The sequence below is a fragment of the Dasypus novemcinctus genome, chromosome 15 (assembly GCF_030445035.2).
Source record: "Dasypus novemcinctus isolate mDasNov1 chromosome 15, mDasNov1.1.hap2, whole genome shotgun sequence".
NCBI lineage: Eukaryota > Metazoa > Chordata > Mammalia > Cingulata > Dasypodidae > Dasypus > Dasypus novemcinctus.
Window position 1 is genome coordinate 88,238,250 of NC_080687.1, and position 23,299 is coordinate 88,261,548.

The 23,299-nt window shown below is 40.7% G+C and overlaps 1 long non-coding RNA gene across 3 annotated transcripts in view; it reads right to left on the reverse strand.

The window, feature by feature from the left end:
- Nucleotides 1-23,299, reverse strand: part of LOC111764436 (uncharacterized) — a 126,807-nt gene that overhangs the window by 17,637 nt on the left and 85,871 nt on the right. For all 3 annotated transcript variants that reach the window (XR_011645835.1, XR_011645834.1, XR_011645833.1), the window contains one exon: nt 14,860-15,041. This is a non-coding gene — a long non-coding RNA (uncharacterized lncRNA). The remainder of the gene's footprint in view (nt 1-14,859; nt 15,042-23,299) is intronic.

The window sequence follows — 23,299 nt, forward strand, 5'->3', positions numbered from 1 at the left end:
AAATGGAGGCAGGAAATGGGAACACTTTTGCATCTTTCTGGAAATCTACAACCTCTCTAATAAAAAAATCTTGAAGGCAAAGATAAATACCTCTTAATACATGGGGCAATGAAGTGGTACTAAAATTTTTTAAAAGGACAGAATTTGCAGAACTCAAGCAAATGCTGCATTTCTTAAGGTGGGCATAAGGTGAAGGATGACATATGAGTTTCCAATCCCAGGTGAGATTCAAGATCAGTTCCAAGAGAGCAGTTGGTTTCACAGAAAGATAAGAAATTACTTTTTAGACACATCAGACCCAAGGAGGGGACATTCATGTAAAAGCTACCAAAGTAAAAGGGTGGATGCTGGATTCAAACAAATTGATAAAAAACCAATGCTTATGTTACAGACTTGCGGGTAAGTGTATACAAAGCACAAGTAAATGTGGGTAAATAAGAGGTCTGCAAAGGGAAAAAGACTGGAGGGGGTAAAAAGCAAAAGTAAAAAACCTTAACCACTAATATTAAACTGAGAATATGGAGGAAGTGTAAAGGAGGGTGAAATAAGGGTCCAAGAGGATCTGAACAATGGGGCTGCAGAAATCAAGAGAAAGCAACGATTCAGGAAGAATCTATGCCATAGCAGTGGAAGAGGCTTTTTATGACTTTGAAAGTCTGTGACTTTCTAATCACTTTGAGAAACAATGTGATAGAGTAAGAAGAAACACGAGATTTTGAATCACTGTTTTGACTCTTCTTAGTTCATTAGAACGACGGAATATTTTCACCAAAAAAATTATGTAGGTCGATATAGATAAATGGATGACCAAAACTTACAAGTGCATGTAGAAAGATTGACTGGATCATATTAAGGCTCAATATTGTAGACAAGGGATACTAATTTCTTCTACCACAAGTTTTCCAAAAGAAAAATTCCAGGTCCTCTAAACTCATTCTGAGCATCCAAAACAAAACAAACACCATCCACAAAAATCACATTACATAGAATAAGAGAAGTGTGGTCCTTCAACTATACCAAAAGAAGGGTGTGATAATAAAATATATCACTAATTCAGAATTAAAAGGATTTCTTTGAAAATATAAAACTAAAATTAGCACTATACTTTTAAATACATGTTCCAGAGACTTAAATCTTTGATCTGTTCATGTGCTGGCTGAGCCCTGAATCTAAGCAGAGTTGCAACACCTACTCGCCAGTTCACTGGACTCACCCAGGACAACTAACAAGGAGATGACGATGGACAACACCCATCCCAAGGAACAGAGTGTGCAACTGCAAGCAAGATGGTTCCATCCATCTGCCCCATGGGATCTAAGCCCCTCTCAATTAGAAACAAGAGTGGGTATCGCCATCCCCAAATCCTCAAGATTGGGGAGTGAACAATGGACTAAAGTAGACTTAATAGTATACAATTAAAGACTTATTACTATTTTATTCTAGCAATGGAATTACTTTGATCATTGTAAAGGCAGCGGCCACCAGAGGTCCTGAGGGGGAGGGAAAGAGAAGAATAGGTTCAACATGGGTGCATTTTAGGGACATTGGAATTGTCCTGTATAACACTGCAATGACAGATACAGCCCTCTACACATTTTGTCATAACCTATAAAGTTGTGTCGAGCAGAATGTAAACTATAGTCCATGCTCAGTAGCAATGCTTCAATATGTGTTCAACAATAGGAACCACTGTACCACACCAATCAAAGATTTTCTTAATGGAGAAAAGTGGGGGAGAGTTTCACACTCTTGCTGCAGCCATTCTACTTTATCTTGGTAAAAATGGATATGGTAGGACCATGAAGACTTAAATTTAAGAAGAATCACAGAACTATGAACTAAAGTCACTGTGGCAGATAAGATCAAAGAACATTTCAAAAATTTTATCCTTGGATATGAAAACTAAACAGAAATGACAAAGAAAATTCTTTAAAAAGTAAGATTTAACATAAATTAGTGTATATTACAACTTTAAAATATTTTGCTTAAATAAAAAATATTGATTGGGATTGCATTGATTAGAATGTTTTTTGAATATTGTCTTCTTTAAAGAGTTTTCATGGGAAAATTGATGTAAGGAACTTGCCTCAATTTCAACGTTTTATGAGTTCAATACACTACACAAAATAAAAATGGGAGTTTTGGGACACGCATTTTCTCTTAAAATGCTTCTCTGTTTCTGAAAATAGTGGAAGAAAATGTATTCCTTCAACATAATTCTGACCAGTTTCTAGAAATAATCCTTCACTTAACATCCAATTATCTGAGAGTACATATACTATATTTTAGACGGAAAATACCTGTGAGTCTACATAACAATTCAATATTCTGACATCTTTCTGATAGTCATGGTTACTCTATTAGTCAGGGTTCTCTAGGGAAACAGAATCAATAGGAGATATGTCAATAGTAAGAGATTTTCTAAGAGTCTCTCACATGACCGTGAGGATGCACAAGTCCAGGTTCCACAGGCAGGCTGCAAACCAAGGGCTCTGATGAAAGTCCAATGAAGGTTCTTGATGAGTTTCCGGGAGACGGTGGTTGTCCAAACAGGACCTGGGAAATTCTCCCAGAATGCTGGAAACACTTCCCCTTTTAAGGTATTCAGCTGACTGGATAAAGCACTACTCATTGCTGATGACAATCTCCTTGACTGACGGAGATGCAATCAGCCATCTACGCAGTAAAGTCATTGGTGACTAAAGTCCATAAATGTCCTTGTATTACAATTAGCCCAGTGCTTGCTTGGCCAAAAACTGGGCACAATTACCTGGTCGAGTTGACACATTAGCCTAACCTTCACAGTTACTCCATTCATTTTTAATTGTGAGCTTTTACAACCAGAAGTTTCTTTCTAATGATTCTCACAATATCTATGGTCCCTCAGACAAGGGAGCCACTTATATATTTTAATGTAACATTTATTGTGATCTATGTATCTTCAAAAAAAATAAAATAAAATAAAAATTTAAAAATTAAAAAAAATAACAGGTTCTGAATACTCCACACCCCACTGTTTCCCACTCCTCCCACATCAACAACCTCTTTCATCATTGTGGCACATTCATTGCATTTGGTAAATACATCTTAGAACACTGCTATACCTCCTGGATTATAGTTTACATTGTAGTTTACACTCTCACCCAGTCCATTCAGTGGGTTATGACAGGATATATAATGTCCTGCATCTGTCCCTGCAATATCATTCAGGACAAATCCAAGTCCTGAAAATGCCGCCATATCACACCGCTTCCTCCCTCTCCCTGTACTCAGCAACTCCCCTCTACAGTCTCCACATCAATGATACCATTTCTTTCATCGCTAGAGTCACAACAGTTCTATAGTAGAATAACAGGAAGTCCACTCTAACCCATATTTTATTCCACCATTCTGTGGACTCTGGGATAGTGATGTACACTCCACCTCTAAATCAAGAGGGGGCTTAGATCCAAAATGGCTGATGAATGTGATTCTCCTGCTGGCAGGTGTAGATATTCTGTCCCCTGGTGTGTTATTTGACCATCGTCACTTACCTGTTAGCTGACCTGGGTAAGTCCAATGAACAAGAGAGTAGGTACTACAACTCTATTGAGGCTCAGGGCCCAGCTGGTACTTAGTCTAGAGATTCAAGTCTTCTGAGCATACACCAACCCCAGCACCAACCACAGGTTCAGTAAAAGTAAGAGAAGAGGCATGTGTGGAGAGGTCACATCTGAGTCCAACTCCGTCACACTCAGTGGCACAAATTCCAAAGTAGGGCCCACTGGCAAGGCACTGAACACCAGAGCCATCTGCCATGACCGTAGAACATGTGTGCCTCTGTAACCCTCAGGAGCACCATTACTTGGGGTTGTATCTTCTTTAGCTGTCTCTGGGATCCTGCTGAGGTGTGCATAAGTGCAACCCCTCTGATGACCTCCCAACTCATTTTGAAGTCTCTTAGTCATATAAACTCATTTGTCTTTACCCTTTCCCCCTTTTATTCAAGATCTTTTTCTAGTTGCATCACCAGCTGCTGCTTGGGAGTAATTCCTTGGCACAAGGAAGGCTCATCCCCATGAGTCATGTCGCATGCTGGGGGCAAGGTAACACATTTACATGCTGAGTTTGGCTGAGAGAGAGGCCACATTTGAGCAACATGGAGGATCTCGGGAGGTAACTCTTATGCACCCTGCAGCTCTAGGCCTAGTTGGAATTTCAAGCGTAGAGGCTCATAAGCATAGTCATCAGTACCAAGGGCCCATCATTGGACCATCCTTCTTCACTGGTCTTTCCCTATGCACTAGGGGGACTGTTGCTGTTCTGCTGGGGAATGTAACAGAGCTCCCCTAGCTGGGAACTCAGCACTCCCTCAGTTGTTGTTTGTAACTCTACCTACTAAGACAATACCCAATGAATACCCACACATTTTTATATACCCTATATACATGCCCAGAACTCCCTCCCAACCATGTGCCCCCATCAATGACACCCCACACCAGTGTTCCTCCTCTGCCACAGTTGAACTCCACTGTGATTCAAAACGTCTTCAAAAATGAAGCCTAATATATTACCAAATTCGATTAGTATGAAAATGAAATAGATTAATAATAGGTTTCAATATTAGAAACAAAATATATACTAATTTAGAAAAACTAAAGTAAAAAATAAATGGGTACCAAAAAATGAAAAATATCATAAACTTTTGGTTTTGATGTTTTGCCTTTTATCGCTGTAACAGATGTTGCCCTATACATACAATGTCAAGGCAATCTCTTCCATTCCTTCCTCTGTGCCTACACAATTTTTTAAATTTTTAATTTTGTCTTTAAAAAATTTAGATCACAGTAAAGTCACATATACAATAGAGGGGACTCCCATATAGCCAACATCAAACCCTTTTCCCCCCTTCCCCAGCAAGATCTTTTCATATCCTCTTAAGTATGGGTCTTCATACTCCTTTTCTCCACTGAACCTGTCCTTCTCTAGTCTCTTTCTCCATCTGATTATTGATTATTGCCCCTTACTTAAACTCTTATTTTGGAAGGGAACAACTGCCATCTTGTCTAGGTAATACCTTTAAATGTGTGTATATTTTCAGAATCAATTATCTTTAAAGGTGTTTTCAATTACATGTATTCAAATCCATTTTATTTCTGAACTTAAGCTTATATTTATGAGCATTTTACTCTTACAATTAAATTTTAGTTTCTCATTGTATTTTATTGCTGCATTTTCAATGATTCTTACCATTCATATGAGGCACTTGATTTCAGTTTTTTTTTTTTTTAAAAGATTTATTTATTTATTTAATTCCCCCCCCCTCCCCTGGTTGTCTGTTCTTGGTGTCTGTTTGCTGCGTCTTGTTTCTTTGTCCACTTCTGTTGTCGTCAGCGGCACAGGAAGTGTGGGCGGCGCCATTCCTGGGCAGGCTGCTCTTTCTTTTCACGCTGGGCGGCTCTCCTCACGGGCGCACTCCTTGCGCGTGGGGCTCCCCCACGCGGGGGACACCCCTGCGTGGCACGGCACTCCTTGCGCGCATCAGCACTGCGCATGGCCAGCTCCACACGGGTCAAGGAGGCCCGGGGCTTGAACCGCGGACCTCCCATGTGGTAGACGGACGCCCTAACCACTGGGCCAAAGTCCGTTTCCCCAGTTTTCTTTTTATTTAGCCTTTTAATTTGGATTTAGTGGTGGCAGTTATTTTTGGATTTTTTAAAAACTTTATTTCCAGTGCTATAGATTCCCAATCATATAGGTTCAGAGTCATTTTAATGGGACCTACAATTTTACCAACAATTGGTTTTCCTATTATCAGACATATAAAAGATCTGCCAAAGTAACTTATGTATATCACATGGTCTAAAAAGTCATCAGTAACTTTTGCGCATACTGTATTTAAACACTTTATTTTAGAAATAACCTCTAGCAAGAAAGAATAGATGTAATTTTGTTTACTGATCATTTAAATTTTTCCATCTACCCATAATAATCCTGCCAGCCACAAGACACCTTGATTCTCTTACTGAGCATCTTGTAAACATGGACATTACTAAGAATTGTGTGGATTGAAACCATGAAAATGTTGGTCTCCTACTAAAGGGGTAACATTCTGGGATTTCAGAATTGCACATCCAGGCTTCCTGTTCCCTGGGGACATTCTGCTGCTAAGTGGACTGTCATTTGCAGAAGTCACTAAACCCTATTCACAGGTGCATCTGTAGCATCTATTGTGGAATCTCTCTTTTTTCTTTCTTTCTTTCTTTTTTAGTTAGGCCAGGAAAAAGATTTTATTCAGTAATGGGAGAAAGAAGAGAACTTGCTGAGAAATGGAGGATGGAAATAAGCACCAGTACTGGTGTCGGCTCTTCTATGCAGAGCAAGTGAGCTCTGGCTTGTGTGGTAGCCTTCAAAGCTATTAATTTTTCCTCCCCTTACTAATGCTAATGACAGGGGCCCAAGCTGCTATTGGTTATCCCACCAATAACGGGGGCCAAAGTTGAGTACTCTTTGGAATATGCAGTGCCTCCCCTCAGCCCAGGAAAGAGTCCCAACTGGAACCTGAAAGTCAAGGTCAAGGACTCAGTAGGGTCTCATGGCCACATAGTCTGTTGGCCATGCTGGGGCTCATCTCCTCATTTTCTTGTACTCAACTGTCTTAACTCCCCCTCAGAGAGTTCATGCCATTATTCTTAAAGGGGTGCTGAGGGGCCAAGGTCATTCTTCTGTAGTTGCTTCCTGCTGGTTAGGGCAGTAGTCCCTGCCTGACAGGGCATGAACCTCTCTCGCTCTTCTATTGTGTTTGAGGGAAGATGGGTCCGCATCCTGGTTGGAACTGGATGAAATCCCCACATGGTTAATAAGGCATTGATTCATAGAGATAAACTTAATTCGAATTTTAAAAATCCATGGTCCCAATAAAGAGATAAAGAAGATGGTGGCAAAAAGACCGAAAAAGGGGTGCAGTCATGACACACTAGACCACAAGAGTGAGAAAGGCCAGGTACCTTCAGAGGCTGCTTCCTCCCAAACTTGATGGAAACAGCATTCTTCCTTGAATTCTTTTATGCTGCTGGTTAACTCTAGGGAGAGATTGTAGTAGACCTACTAGGTTTCGGTATGAACTTCAATCCCAGTTCCTACAGCAGTGGTTATGCTTTGGACAGCTAGGGGAGATGTGAAGAGGGCCTGCCCTAGACAGAAACTCACAGAGACAGTATAGGCAGCAAGACAAGCACATGGCAAAGAAAATAAAGATGGCACTTAAGAGAGCCATTCCTTTATCTTACAGCTACATTCCTTACCTACTTATAAAATGAATTAAGTTTACCAAGATTTTTAACATGTTCAAAACCCTTCTGCATATGATCTAGAATTGAAGAGATATTATCATATTCATCAATATGTAGGTAAGTACTTAATACTAATCAATGCACGAATCAATGCACAAATTCCTCTTTGAGCTGCAGTTAATAGACCTAAGCTCCAGGTTTGCAATACCATACATGTTATCTCTCCATGGGAGCAGGCCATAATGCCAATTGTGCTTAAGTTCTACTCATAGTACTCTGATCATTGTTGCTCCACATGGTAAATCCTTCACACAGCCAGCGTGCTGTAGCACTGTTGATCCTAGAGAGACTAGGAAGGTAAGGCTCCAGTGTTTCATGTGTCTGGTGCACAGTGCCCCTTGTCCCTATGAAACAGAGTCACTATGGAGGCAATGTCCATTGTATATCTCGCCATTATCAATCCATTGTTGGCTACTGCAGGAGTCTGAAGCTGCAATGTACTCTTCATCCACTTCAGGAGCACAACCAGAGATCTGGTAGAAACCTGTATTTTGTAGAGGTCAGTGACCAACTTGGCCAACAACTCAAATGGAGAAGCAACATGCAGGATATTTCAGCCAGGTTTGTATGCACAAGAGAGTTTAAAAGAGATAGACTTCAGTATTGTTGATCTTTATATACTTTCTAAATACTTTCAATATACTATAGAACATATTAAATGACATTACTTTTGCAACATATACGTAAATGAACAGGTATTTTACTTTAGCAGTATAGGAAAAACTACTTTCTCCAGTATTTATGAAAACTAAGGGTTCCCAACGCAATCAAAATGATCTTTCCATACCACCACTTTAACATGCAGATTGAGGTGGTCTCTGACAGGTTTCCCTGTTATGAAGTTACCCTTCATTACTAATATCAATTTACATTTCTAATTAATAATGCTTTCCTGAAATTAGTCATTTAAATGCTTCAGTTTAGAAGATGTTTTTCCATATTCCATATAATTTACCATAACCACATGGAATGGATATTTCACATTAAAACAAGCTTATTAAATTACAATTAGGGAGGCATATGTAGCTGAAGTGACCAGGTTCCCATCTACCAAATAGGAGGCCCCAGCTTCAATTCCCAGGTCTCCTGGTAAAGGCACACTGGCCTGAGCACCTTAGAGCTGAAAGCCCATTGACATGGAGAGCTGACAGCCCATGCTGCGCACAGCTGGTGCAGCAAGGTGACACAACAAAGTGAGACACAGAGGAGAGACACTGAGAGATGCAGCAGACTGGAGAGATGAGGCGGCTTGTGCAATTGAATGCCTCTCTCCCACATCGGAGGTCCTGGGATTGGTTCCTGGAGCCTCTTAAATAAAAGACATGGGAAGCAGATGAAAGTGCAAAAAAAAAAAAAAAAAAGGTGGGGGGAATAAATTGTTTTAAAAAAATTTAAATTAGCAATGAATGAAGTTTACTTTATTCATTAAAGAGAGGGCAGATCTACATTTCCTTCTTTAAACTTAATTCCATTAAACATGAATTTACAATTTCATTGTCTTAAAGACTTAATATATTAATTTACTTAATTGGCATTCTATAAATGTAGGGAGAGTACACCTAAGTTAAATAAAACTCAAGTTTTATTTAATAGTTTATTCCAGGAATGTTCTTTTTCCTTCCTTTACAGAAGGCTTAAAACTTCTATTCTTTAATAAAATTCTAAAACTGTGAATAATCTTTTTTTTGAAGATTTATTTCTCTTTCCTCCTGCCACGCCAGTTGTGTATTCTCTGTGTCTATTTGTTGCGTGTTCTTCTTTGTCCGCTGCTGCTGTCAGCGCCACAGCAATTTGTGTTTCTTTTTGTTGCGTCATCTTCTGTGTCAGCTCTCCGTGTGCGCAGCGCCATTCCTGTGCACGCTGCACATTCTTTCACACTGGGTGACTCTCCTTACAGGGTGCACTCCGTGTGCGTGGGGCTCCTCTACATGGGGGACACCATTGCATGGCAGGGCACTCCTTGCATGCATCAGCACTGCACATTGGCCAGCTCCACACGGGTCAAGGAGGCCCTGGGTTTGAACCGAGGACCTCCCATGTGGTAGATGGACACCCTAACCATTGGGCCAAGTCCGCTTCCAGTTAATAATCTTAAAAGCATATTGAATGTTAGGTTCTGGAATATATTACAATTGTTTAATTTGTTTCAATCATAATTTAGGAAAGATCTTCCATAGCTTTCAAGGACTTTTCATTTGCATCCTGAAATTCATTAATAGGATTATTAACCACTCTTATTTTAAGGCTATTGAAAGGTTTAAATTGGGGAACCACAGGACAAACTGATTTTTAATTCCACAGCCTAGATGATTGTTTTAATCTGCCACACCTAACCCCTCACTCAGAGCTCTGGCAAAGAAAAGGCCCAAGGGGCTGGGAAGGTTAAAGGGCTCAGGAAAACCTTTCCCTTTCCCAATTCCCAAATGCCCCACTCCCTTTCCTTCCCACACTTGCCCACATAAACAAGATCCCTCATTAGTGTGGCACATTCGTTACAACTGATGACCACACATTGGAGCGCTGCCACTAAGTGGGGATCATAGTTTACATTATAGTTTAAATTCTCTCCCATGCAATTTTATAAGTTATGACAAGATATATAAAGGCTTGTACCTGACACTACAACATCACTGAGCACAATTCCAGTGTCCTGAAAAGGCCCCTTATTACACCTATTTTTCCCTCTCCTTCCCCTCAGAATCTCTGGTGGCCACTGCTTCCTCATCAATGATAAAAGTTCTCCCATTACTAGAATTACAATAAGTCTGTAACAGAATAACAGTAGCAGTCTACTGTACTGCATCATTCATTCCCCAATTGTCAGGATTCTGGAATGGTGATTCCCAGTCTGTCTCTTATTGAGAGGAGGCTTAGATCACAAGGGGCAGGCAGATGGGACTATCTTCTAGTTGCAGACTCTGTCTGTTCTTTGGAATGGCTGTTGTCCATTCTCATCTCCTTGGCAGATGTCCTTGGTGAGTCCAATGAACAGGAGAGTAGGTGTTGCAAATCTCTTGGGTTTCGGAGCCCAACTGGCACATAGAAAGCCCAAAACTATATGTCTCCTGGACATAAACCTATCAATTCTATTACTAACTATAGGTTCAAATACAATTGGCAGACGAGCCATGTGTTTGGAAACCACAACTGAGTCCAACCCTGTCACGCTGGGGAGCATAAATTCCAAAGAAGGACCAAATGGCGGGGTGCCAAACTCCTCAGATGTAGACCCTGCCTATAGTGTCTGGATGTTTCCACAGCCCTCAGGAACCCAACTATTTGATGCAATTATTTACTGTGGCAGTCAATCAGATCCTACTAGGACGTTTGTTAGTGTAACCTCTAGAATGATCTCCCCACTCACTTTGAAGTCTCTTAACCATATAAACTCATTTGTCTTTACTCTTTCCCCCTTTCGGGCAATGTCTTTTTCCAGTTGCATTGCTACTTGGTGCTTGGTAGTAATCCCTCGGTGTAAGGGAGCCTCATCCCTGGGCATTATGGCCCATGCCAGGGGGAAGACAGTACATTTATATGTTGAGTTTGGCTAGAGAGAGGCTGCACTTGAGCAACAAGGAGGCTCTCAGGAGGTAACTCTTAGGCAGCCTATAACACTAAGCTCAGTTTCAATTTCAAAAGCGAAGGTTCATAAGTACAGTCATCAATATCAAGGGCCCATCAGTGGCCCATCCTCTTTTACTAGTCACTGCCCCTATACTCAGGGGATTCTTGCTGTCCCATTAGGGAATGTGGCAGAACTGGAAATTTAATGTTCTCTCGGTTATTGTGTGATTCTTCACCCACTGTGACAATGCCCATGAACATCTGACCACACGCCTCACATACATGCCCCAGGTGAACCTCTTCCCATGAATCCCCCATCATTGACACCCCACACCAATGATCCTCCCCTGCCACAGTTGGAACCCTTTTTAGATGCAATATTTCTTCAAAAAAAGAAGCCAATGAAATAACCGAACACAATTAATAAGAAAATAAAATGATAGTTTAAAAAATAACAAATGGGTAGCGGACTTGGCTCAGTGGATAGGGCATCCATCTAACACATAGGAGGTCCATGGTAAAAACTCCAGGACTCCTTGACCCGTGTGGAGCTGGCCCACGAACAGTGCTGATGCGTGCAAGGAGTGTCCTGCCATGTAGGGGAGTCCCCACATAGGGGAGCCCCATGCACAAGGAGTGCACCCAGTAAGGAGAGCCGCCCAGCATGAAAGAAAGTGCAGCCTGCCCAGGAATGGTGCCGCACACACGGAGAGCTGACACAGCAAGATGACACAACAAAAAGAAACACAGATTCCAGTGCTGCTGACAACAACAGAAATGGAAAAAAAGAACATGCAGCAAATGGACACAGAGAACAGACAACTGGGGCACGGGTGGGGGAAGGGGAGAGAAATAAAGAAAATCAATGTAAAAAAAATAAAAAAAATTTTTTAATTGAAAATTAAAAATTAAAAAAAATTTTCATTTTGCCTTTCATCACTATAAGATCTGTTGTCTTGTATGTACAGTGACATTTTCTTCCATTTATTCCCTTAGTGTCTTATTTTCATTGTATCTTCAGAGAATCTTTAGGTTATAGAAAAGCCATCTGGAGAATATTGGGTATTCCCATATACCCAATATCCTCCCCCTTTTCCTGTTTCCCCTATCAATAACATTTTACATGTGGATGGTACATTTGTTACAATTGATGTACAAATATTGAAGCATTGCTACTAACCACAGTCAATGATTTACATTATGGTTTATAATTTGGACCCTACACTTTTATAAATTTTGATGACATTTAACAAGGCCTGTATCCATCACTGTAAGACCATGTGGAACAATTCCATCACCCTAAAATGCCCCGTTTTCCACCTATTTTATTCCTCTCTCCCCTCCCCTTGGGACCTGAGCAAGCATCATGCTTCACTCCTTAAAGAAGGAGATTCATAATTGCTTACAACAACACTGAGGGCTCCATATACTGACCTGTCCTCCCATTTAAGCACTGCCTGCCATCTCAAGAGACTCCTGCCACTCTATTTGAGAACACAGCAGGACTCCCCAGGAGGCCACCCCTTCCCTCTCATTATGTGGGTCTCCACCCTCTGATAACACATACTACATGGGATGAACACTCACACACTCCCTAGAAGCCTGCCTCAGGTGGGCCCTGTCCTGCATGCTCCCCACACCCAACACCCTAAACCAATAACTCTCCCTTCCATATTTGCCAAAATAACATGCTCAATGTTGTCGTTTCAACCACATACCCACAAATCTCATGTTCACCTGCTCCCTCCCCCAACCCTCCCCCCAGTTCCATGTACAGTACAACCCACCCTCCCTTCTCCAACCCCTCACAAACCAGCACCACCCAACCCAACAGCATCACTGCACTGCTGTCACCCCCATTCACTACATGACTAATCCCCCAGAGTTCATCTGTTCCCTCCCCCAACCCTCACCCCAGTTCCATGGATAGTGCAACCCACCCCCACCCTACTCCTCGCAGAGCAGCACCACCCATCACAATAGCCTCACTGCACCACCGTCATGCCCATCCACTGCACAGCTACACCCTTCCACCCTATCATCAGTTTTCCCCATAAGGGCACTGGCTCACATCCCTCTACATCATTTCTGACAGACACTTCAATTTATGAAAGGATTAAAATAAAGTGGTCATTTACTGGCACAGCAGCTGTGCTTCATGGATAGGGCACTGACCTTGGAGTTTCTGCTCCCAGGCGTGAATCCAGCTCTGAGTCATATTAGGTTGTGAGATCTCAGGCAAGATACTGGACCTTTAATTAACCTTCCCCAGCATCTACACTACACACTTTACATACATTAAGTCAATCATAGACAAATGTCATGGTTGATTTACTATCCTCCTCCTCAGGTGGAAAAACTGAGGTACAGAATTCTATGTGCAACAATGACAAAAAATAGAAGTGAACTTCATCAGGAGTCAGAAATTTTGTCCTTCAAAGGACGTTATCAAGAAAGTGAAAAGAACCTACAGAAATAGATGCAAATCTTACTTCCAGGATGGGTTTAAATAGCCAGTATGTATAAAAGAACACCTACAACTCAACAACAAAAAGAAAAACAACCCAATTAAAAATGGACAAAGGACTTGAACAGATAATTCTCCAGAGGACATATTAATTACCAATAAGCATATGAAAAAATATTCAAAGTCATTACTCATTAGGGAAATTCCTATAGAACATATGGTATCGGCAGGGTTAGCATTTGTGTCTCCATAGAGCTTGAAATGATCTGGAAGATGTCAAGAAGACAATGGCAATTTTGGAAATTTAGGTGAGATATAGAACAAATGGGAGGCACCATGGGAACTTGTCATTGAAGTTTAGAAGCATTTGTAGGCTAATTATTACAAGTTACTTTATTATTTTTTTTTTAAAGATTTATTTATTTATTTAATTTCCCCCCCTCCCCCGGTTGTCTGTTCTTGGTGTCTATTTGCTGCGTCTTGTTTCTTTGTCCGCTTCTGTTGTCGTCAGCAGCACGGGAAGTGTGGGCGGCGCCATTCCTGGGCAGGCTGCTCTTTCTTTTCACGCTGGGCGGCTCTCCTCACGGGCGCACTCCTTGCGCGTGGGGCTCCCCCACGCGGGGGACACCCTGAGTGGCAGGGCACTCCTTGCGCGCATCAGCACTGCGCATGGCCAGCTCCACACGGGTCAAGGAGGCCCGGGGTTTGAACCGCGGACCTCCCATATGGTAGACGGACGCCCTAACCACTGGGCCAAAGTCCGTTTCCCACAAGATACTTTAGGTTGTCATTAACTATAATTCTTTTCTTCTATTTTTGTTTCTATTCTTAGAGTAAGAAGGATGGCCCAGCAGCAGCTCACACTGTACTTGTTAATCCACAAACTCCACTCTACCCTCCTGCCCAAGGACAGAATACTCCCTCAGTAATTCATGGCTAAACACCAATGTGCTCACAGATACTCTGTGTCCTCCGAGCTCCCAAGGAATAAATGATAGTGGAGATTCCCAAAGACCAAGAAGATGAGGTGGCCCCTCTAATGCTGAGGTGAGGTCACTATTCCTTGTCTAAGATATAAATATTACCTTTTTTGTTTCTTTCTCTTTCCACTGACTTCAGATAAGGAAATCTATGTATAATAGATAATAGAAGGAAATAATATAATAGAAGGAAATTTATGTATAATATATTCAATATATACAATTTCCCAGGAGAGGAAAGTGTCGACTGGGGTCCTCTTCAAACTGACCCCTTTTTTAAAAGGGCATCCACAAAAGGCAGCACATTATAAACTCCACGGTAGGGGTCTTGACCTCAGCAACCTTTTTTCCTCCACTGATTAAGAATTTTGTAATTGCAAAGCAAAACGGACTTGAGAGATTGATGTTCAAGCAAAGCATGTGCTCTGCCACAGATGTCCCTCCACTGGCTTATAGGGCCTTTGACTTCACCACCGTTTCCCATCTGTTTTTCTAAAGCACCAAGGGAACAAAGTACCTGAGCAAACGCTACACTGCATGATCCAATATGGAGTTTTCACTTCTGTAATTTGGAATGATGCTAAGTGGAAGCAAAAACAGCACATATTCTGGAAGCACTCACTCTTGAGGAAATATCTGCATAAGAAAATCAGAGCATTCTTCCTGGCTTTGTCTGGAGAATCATGCTGTTTCCATATCCTGGAAGAAATGAGGATTGGGGTATGGTTAAAGAAAGAGATTTTCCAGGTAAAGAACTAGTTCTTATAAGCATCAGTGTTCCCTTAGGTGGCGTGGACTCTGTGTACAGGGACTGGGGACTGTCTGTGTGCAAGTCTGAGTGGTGTGCTTGGGAATGCGGGGGCAGGGGAGGGGGTGTGAGTGTGTGTCCTGGAGAGGGGCAGGGGTATGCATATCCTTAAACACACTTCTAGCCTCCACTCTACATCTAGAACCCAAATCCAAGGATTAGGAATAAAACCTGAACTTGCTCTCAATTGAGAGGGATTGCTGTCCATCTGCCCCTCAACACTTCCCGAGGCCTGGCAGGCTTTCTGGAGGACTTGTGTGAAGGAGCTACTGCCTGGCTTCTTCCACACACTGGCTCTCACACTCCTGCTGACCTGGTCTCCTGGAATGAACCAGGCCCACCACAGAGTCTCTGGACCACAGGGCCCAGGGCTCCCTGCTCCTCTCAGAACCCACAGCTCCAGTGAGACAGGTCAGCCCTGTCCCCCAAACTCTACCAGCCCCCTCCCTGTGAACTTTCCTCAGCCACACAAGTGTTTTCCTGTACTGGGTCACTTGGACATGCATAAATGTTTTCTTCCCTCCCTCCCCCAGCTGCCGACACTGTTCCAGAACAAGTCTGGTTCCAGAAATTATTCTGGAACCAGAAATTATTCTGAAAATTATTCAAGAGAAGAGACTTGGGAAGAAAAAAAGAGATGAAGAGAAAGAAGAGAAAATGTGGAGTAGGTCAGAAGAAGAGGAAAGGGAAACAAGAGCATATGCAATCCACTGCTTTTTTAGCTTTTTTTTTTTTGGCATTTCAGGAAATTCAACAAAACAGAGGGGAACACTAGGTAACTGCGATTAACATTTTATGTGAACATGCAAGTGGAGCTAGGAACTAACTGGTAAAAATAGGCACAGGAGGTAAAGATGCCCTGTAAACTTCTACCCAGGGGGCAGAAACCCTTTTCATGAAAGCCCCTAAGTTGCTCGGCCATCCATTCAATGGCTCCTTAATTTGGGAAAGACACTGTAGGTGCGTGCACGGTCACCGTGTACAGCTTCCTCTGCCATTCATCTCTGCGCCTTTCCAGATTCTGGAACTTGTGTTTGTGTTCCAGATCCTAGTATCAACAGCTACGAAGACCATGCATGAACTGAAGGTCTTTGTTGGAGCCTCAGAGGAGCTGGTGTTTGCACACTGAAAGGCATAATTCCAGTGAAATAGAGATGCCTCAGTACTCAACCCCTTATACCCATTCTCTAATCAGCTGATTTAGTGAAAGTCTGGTTTTGTGTTTGATAGATTTAGAGTGATGTTTAGAAAGAGACTTTACTTTTAATGTTAGGTATTGTTATATTAAACAATATTTATCTCCTACAAGTTTTCTTAATATTTATCAAATACCCTAAAGAGAGTTAGAACTTCCTGAATTATCCTATGTCTGTCTCCCTAGCAGCTTTCATCAAAGACACTCCCTCTCTCATACAACCCTCATTTAGTCATAGTGGAACAAGTGTGAATGTAATACTTAGCATCTGTCCTCAGGCCAATGTCTTTCTAAACACTACCTTTACTGACCTCTGTTCACTCAGCTGGAAGGGAATGTGGGAACAGTATTACCCAGGGCCTAATTGTATAATTTGGACTTCCATGTCTTTTAAACTTGCAAATCAATTTTATGGGTATAAAATTAATGGCTGCATTTTCTTCTGACACAATGTATTGTCTTCAAAAACCTTGATGAGGATCTAATTTTCTATCTATTGTGCTAAATGCACAAACAATTTTTCTTTTTCTGTAAAGCCCATCAATTCTACTAGAGTATATATTATTATATTCATTCTCATTCATTGGTCGGTATATACTTTAAATAAGAAGTTTCAAAGCATTCCTTCTATTTACAGACAAAAATGATATCTTTAAATTTGTTTCAGGTCTCTGCTTTGGTTTTGTCTTTTCATGCACTCCATTTATTCACATATTGGCTCTTCTGTACCTATCATGAGCTTTTGACACTTTTTCTCAAATCTTTTAAAATTTTTTTATTTTTCTTGAATATTTTTTCTCTCATCAATTTCTATTTCTTATAAGGCATTATCATTCACTGTGTTTCTTCTAGCTTGCATTACATTTTGAAGTGATATTTCCTTTTCTCCCCCATATTCTTTCCACATTTTTGTCCCTTCATTTTTCATTTCTTATCTGATGTCTTTTCATATCTTGCTTCATTTTCTTAATGACTTATGCCTTGTTTTCTGAAAAACTACACCATAAAGTACACAGAAATGAAGAAGATTTTTCATTTTGTTATACACTGTTACTCTGCATTCATTCCTTTTTTTGCCCTCTATTACCTTTGTATGTCGACTGATGTATTTTTCTATTGGTCATTTTATGTGATTTTTTTTTCCTTCGAATTTTTGTAGGCAGTATTATGATTCAGAATAGCTTTCCCTACCTCATAGGGCTGTCTCTCCTGTAGTTTCTATAAAATGCTCAAATATATGGCAGCTTAATTCTGAGTATTTCCTGGTTCCATATTTTCCCACTCTTAAATATAGGTCTTTGCTCTCCCTGTCTCTATTGTACCTGTCCTATTCATTCTATATCTGATAATTGCTTTTTAACCCTATAGTAAGTTCTTTCTCTAAAATGGAACAACTGCCGTCACCTTGCCAAAATCTAGTCATTACCATTAAATGTGCATATATTTTCAGGATCAATTAGTTTTAAAGGCATTTTCAGTTATATGTCTTAAAATGTAATTCATTCCTGAATTAATTTTGTTTAAAAGTATTTTATCTAACAATTTAGTTTCTCTTTATTTTTTAAAATTTATTTCTCTCTCCTTCTCCGCCTCCCCCAGTTGTCTGCTTTTTGTGTCCATTCACTGTGTGTTCTGTATCCGCTTGTATTCTTTTCAGCAGCACCCAGAATCTGTCTCTCTTTTTGTTGTGTCATCTTGCTGTGTTAACTCGCTGTGTGGGTGACACCATTCCTGGGTAGGCTACACTTTTTTCACACTGGGTGGCTCTCCTTTCAAGGTGCACTCCTTGCCCATGGGGTTCTCCTATGTGGCAGACACTCCTGCATGCCACGGCACTCCTTGCGTGCATCAGCACTGCGTGCAGGCCAGCTCATCACACAGGTCAGGAGGCCCTGGATTTGAACCTTGGACCTCCCATGTGGTAGGCAGACACCCTAACCATTGGGCCAAATCTGCTTCCCTTTAGTTTCTTAGTATTACTGTTGAAACTGAAGGTAAGTTCAAGTCAATTCAAAGAGGATTATTATCAATTTGTGACATGAAATATAAACTCCAACATAACCCTACAAATAAAATATCTTAAAAATATACAGAAAAAGAAATAAAAATGAGGAAAACTGTTTCACTACAAAAGATCAACTATACACAAAGAAGGCAGGAATGGAGGAAATGAGGGGAAAAAAGTACAAAATATATAAGAAATGAATTTAAAATGCTGAAATAAATCCTGCTTTTCAAAGTAATTGCCTCAAAATAAATATATTATAAGGTGTACATCTGAGAGACTCTGGTCTTTGGACTGTCCATGTCCCAGCTGGGCTTTGAATCTCAATAGTTCATTGAACTAACCCAGCACAACTAACTAGGAAATGATGGCACAATAATGATGGGTTGATGGCACGATGACCATCCCAAGAAACATAAAGAGTCTACAACTGTAAGCAAGATATTCTCATGCATCTTGCTCTACGGGAGCAAAGCCCCCTCTCAATTAGAGGTGGAATGAGCATCACGATTCCAGAATCCTCAGTACTGGGGGAATGAACTATGGACTAATGTAGACTTACTAGTATCCTACTATACTTATTGTGATTCTAGCCTTGGAAGATTTATATCATTGATGTGAAGGCAGTGGCCATTAGAGGTTCTGAGGGAAAGGAGAGGGAAAAACAGATGTAATATGGGGGCATTCTTGGGACTTGGGAATTACCCTGAATAACATAGCAGTGACAGATACAGGACATTATATATCTACCCATAACTATAAAATTGTGTGGGAAAGAATATAAATTACAACGTAAACTATAATCCATGATTAGAGGCAATGCTCCGAACTGTGTTCATCAATTGCAATGAGTGTACCACACTGATGAAAGACGTTAATGTCAGAAAATTTAGGAGGTGTAGGGAATGGGGCATACATAAATCCCCTCTGTTTTTATACATCATTTATGTAATCTAAGTATCTTTAAAAAAATAAAAAATAAACAGATTAAACTCACCAATCAAAACATACATATTGGCAGAATGTATTTTAAAAATACTTCAGAGAAGCAGACTTGGCTCAATGGATAGTGCTTCTGCCTACCACATGGAGGTCCACAGTTCAAACATAGGGCCTCTTTGACCCATGTGGAGCTGGCCCTTGTGCAGTGCTGATTTGCACGAGGAGTGCCCTGCCACACTGGGGTGCACAGGGGAGCCCAATGTGCAAGAAGTGCATGCTGTAAGGAGAGCTGCCCAGCATGAAAGAAAGTCCAGCCTGCCCAGGAGTAGCACTGCACACACCAAGACCTGATGAGGCAAGAAGACACAACTACAACAACAAAAAAGAGACACAGATTCCTGGTGTCACTCGCAAGAATAAAAGCAGACACAGAGAAACACACAGGGAATGAACATAGAGAGCAGACAACTGGGGTGGGGGTGGGAGGGGAAATAAATAAAAATTAAAAAAAAACTTCAAACACCTATATTATTTTAAAGACACTCATTTTAGATCCAAAGAAACAAATAGTTTGAAAGTTTTGAGAAAAAAAATATTACATACTAAGAGTAACTTGAACAGAGCATGGGTGACTAAACTACTATCAGAATAAAATAACTTGTAGTCCAAACTACAACAGAAGAAAATGGACAACACTATATATTAAGAAAAAGGTCAGTCTACCAGAAGCTATAGCAATAAAAAACATATATGCACAGAGCGACAAAATATATGGAACACTGGCAAACTGAAAGAAGAAATAGTTATACAATAATAGTTGGAGACTTCAAAACACCAGTTTCAAGAATCAATCAGGGAAGTGGATGTGCCTTAACTGATAGAGCATCTGCCTACCATTTAGGAGGTCCAGGAGTGACATGCCACGCAGGGGTGTCCCTCATGTAGGGGTGTCCCATGTGCAAGGAGTGCATCCCTCAAGGACAGCCACCCCACATGAAAAACGAAGCCTACCCAGGAGTGCCACCACACATGAGGGAGACCTGATGCACCAAGATGATGCAACCAAAAGAGACAAAGATTCCCGGTGCCACCTGACAAGAATGCAAGCAGACACAAAAGTACACCACTAATGGACACAGAGAGCAGACAATGGAGGAGAAGGGGAGAAAAAGAAAATAAATCTTTAAAAAAAAATGAGGGAAACGGACTTTGGCCCAGTGGTTAGGGCATCCGTCTACCACATGGGAGGCCCGTGGTTCAAGCCCCGGGCCTCCTTGACCCGTGTGGAGCTGGCCCATGCACAGTGCTGATGCGCGCAAGGAGTGCCGTGCCACGCAGGGGTGTCCCCCGCGTAGGGAAGCCCCATGCGCAAGGAGTGCACCCATAAGGAGAGCCACCCAGCGCGAAGGAGGGAGCAGCCTGCCGAGGAATGGCACCGCCCACACTTCGCGAGCCGCTGACGACAACAGAAGCGGACAAAGCAAGAAGACGCAGCAAAAAGACACAGAAAACAGACAACCGGGGGAGGGGAGGGGAATTAAATAAATAAATAAAATAAATCTTTAAAAAAAGAAGAATGAGCCAATCATCAAGAAAGTTTCAAAATGGAAACTGAGGATGTGAACAATACTATAAACAAAATGCACCGAACATATATAGAACACCACTCGACAAGAGTAGATAACGCATTCTTCTAAAGTGTCCATGGATCACTTTCCAGGCTAGACCACCTGTTAGGGCACAAGACAATAAAAATTAAAAGATAGAAAGTACACAAAATCCTTTCCTACCACAATGGATTTATATAAAAATCAAGAGAAAGAAAACTGAAATTAAGTAGAAACTATATGACCCATTTAAAAATAACCAATGGGATAATTTTCTGAAATCCACCTACAAAGAAAACCTGAAAATTTTTAGAGAAATTTTTTTTTTAAAAGTCCAAAAAACTATGGAAAGGAGCAAGGCACGACTCACTGGGAAACTTATAACTATAAATTCTTACATTAAGGAAGAATGATATTTAATCAATTACCTAACTTCATATCTTGAGGAAGAGAAAATTAAACCTAACATTAGTAGGAGGAAAGAAATAATAAAGATTAGAAAGGACACAAGGGAGATAAAGCACAGAAGAACAACTGAGAGGATCAATGAAACCAAAATTTGGTTCTTTAAAAGGATGAATAAAATTGACAAACCTTTATCCAGACAAACAAAGAGAAATGAGAGAAGATGCAAATAAATATTTAAGGAATGAAAGTGGGAACATTAACACTCATCTGGCAGAAAGTAAAAGGGTTATAAGAGAATACTATGAACATTCATATATCAATAAACTAGATAATTGAGAAGACATGAACAAATTCCTAAAACATACAAATAACCTGCTCTGACTCAAGAAGATATAAAAGATCTCAACAGACCTATAAAAGCAAAGAGGGTGAATAAATAATCAAAAACTTCCCATCAAGGAAAGGTCAAAGTCCAGATGGCTTCAGGGAGAATTGTACCAAACAGTCAAACAAGAATTAATGCCAATCCTTCCCAAACTCTTCCAAAAAACTGAAGAGGTAGGAATTCTTCCTAACTCATTCCATAAGGCTACTATTGTTCTGATACCCAAACCAGATAGACACATCAAAGGAAAACAAAGAACAACTTCCATATGAATAGAGAAGCAAAAACTCCCAATAGAGCACGGGCAAATCAAATCAAACGACATATAGTATAAGGATTATACCCCATGGCCAAGGATGACTTATCCCCAGAATGCAGTGGTGGGCCAACCTAAGAAAATCAGTCACTATAGTAACACCACATTAAAAGAATGGAGGGAAAATCTATGATCACATCAATAGCACAGAGAAGGCTTCTGATGAAATCTACCACAATTTCATAATAAAATTGCTCAGAAAAATAGGAATGAAAGGTAACCACGACATGGTAAATGCAAAAACTCACAGCTAACATAGTAGTCAATGTGAGAAACAAGGAAAGCTTGCAATGAAAGAATGAAACCTGAGGTCAGGAACAAGACTAGGATGCCCACTGTTACCACTTCTATTCAAAATTAAACTGGAAGTTCTAACCAGGGTTATTAAGCAAAAAAAAGAGAAAGGCATTCAAATCAGAAATCAAAAACAATCACTATTCTCAGATGATATGATCCTTCATATTAAAAATCCCAAAAAATCCACAAGTAATCTATTAGAGGAAATAAATTCAGAAAATTTGCAAGGTATAAGATAAACACTAAAAAATATCAGTTTTGTTTTTCCATACCAGGAAAGAACTCTCTGAAATGGGCATTAAACATCAATTCCAGTAGCTGCAACACCTACTCTGTAGGTCACTGGTGTCACCCAGGATAACTAACAAGGAGGTGGGGATGGAAACCACCATACCAAGAAACCTAGAGTCAACAACTGCAAGCAAGTAAGTCCCATCCATCAGCCATATGGACTGAAGCCTCCTCTCAATTAGAGGTGGAGTAAGTATCCCCATCCCAGAATCCTCAGGATTGGGGAATAAAATATGGACGAGAGTGGACTTACTAATATTCTACTTAAACTTACTGGTATTCCAGGAATGGAAGAAATTATATCACTGATGTGGAGAAGGTGGCTGCTGGAGGTGCTGAAGGCAGAGAAAGGGAAAAAGAGGTGTAATATGGGGGCATTTTTGGAACATGGAATTGTCTATACAGACACTGCAAAAACAGATACAGGCCACTATATATCCTAAAGAATTGAGTGAGAGTGAGTAGAAAGAATTAAACAATAGAAATATAGTAGAAATTATTAAACTATAATCCATGCTTTGTGGCAATGCTCCAAATGTGTTCATCAATTGCAATGAATGCATGACATTAATGAAAGAAGTTGTTAATGTGGGGAAGGGTGGGAGGTGTGTGGAAGGGGGCATTTGGAAATCCCTTATATTTTTTGTGTAACATTTTCTGTAACCTAAGTACATTTGAAACAATAAAAAATATCTTTAAAACA